The sequence below is a fragment of the Austrofundulus limnaeus genome, unplaced genomic scaffold, assembly GCF_001266775.1.
Source record: "Austrofundulus limnaeus strain Quisiro unplaced genomic scaffold, Austrofundulus_limnaeus-1.0 Scaffold2082, whole genome shotgun sequence".
NCBI lineage: Eukaryota > Metazoa > Chordata > Actinopteri > Cyprinodontiformes > Rivulidae > Austrofundulus > Austrofundulus limnaeus.
The window spans coordinates 32,972-33,862 of NW_013954484.1; the positions used below are offsets into that span (position 1 = coordinate 32,972).

An 891-nucleotide genomic window follows, 5' to 3' on the forward strand; every position below is an offset into this window, starting at 1 on the left:
CGCTCAATGAAACAAATTAACACTGTTAAAAACGATACATAATAATTAAAGTTTCACTGTATAATCAAATATATTGATAAAGTTCGTATTTTTCTAAATTTGGTACATTAATTATTTTATTAAGTCATGTATTTAGTTTTTCAAGCTATATATTTTTATATTTATTTCCAGTTATGACAGGACCAGTCCACCATGTAAAGCTAACATTTAAAAGTTCATCAGTAAATAAAAACATTGAACGTTTTATTACGATCTTCTGATCAATTCGGCGTTAAGTCTCACGAAGCTGTGTTTTTATTTAACAAATATTTTTACATAAAAACACAAATTCAACATAAAAAAGTTTTGAGTAAAGTTAATTTGTGATTAAAAATTAGCACCGTTTCGGTTTTACGTCGCAGCCGAATAATAAATCACCCTTTAAACCCGATAAATGAAGCAGAAGTTTGACATATTTTCATTATGTTTTTGACAAAAACAGATAAAAGTTTAAATCTTACAGTTTGTTAACGGAGTTCAGCGCGAGGAGTCTGGAAAGTACCCGACGCTGCTGGTGGCTAAGCTAACACAGCTAAAGTTTCTACAAACACCGAAGAAGAACGAAACAAAGTAAAACCAGCGAAGAAGATGAGCCGAGTCCTGGTTTAAACTGACCCACTTCAGACCCGCGTCTGACTCGGAACTCATCGGTCCATTTAGAGACAAACCGAACCCGAACCTACCTGTTGGTGACAGGAGATCCTCTGCTAACAGGAACAGCCAGCTAACTGTCCTTAGAGTTGGTAGTTAACCAAACTGAGCCGCTGGTTAACCTGGTTAACCTGGTTAACCTGGTTAACTCAGCTGCAGCTAACCGCTCAACATGACCGAGTTAAAGGTTAGAGTGGAAAC

General features: G+C 36.0%; 1 protein-coding gene across 1 annotated transcript in view; it reads right to left on the reverse strand.

Moving 5' to 3' along the window:
* Window positions 1–885, reverse strand: part of LOC106537012 (E3 ubiquitin-protein ligase rififylin) — a gene marked incomplete in the record, with an annotated part of 7,200 nt that extends 6,315 nt beyond the window's left edge. Inside the window, 1 exon segment of the mRNA XM_014034374.1 lies at window positions 724–885.
* Between the last annotated feature and the right edge of the window lie 6 nt (window positions 886–891).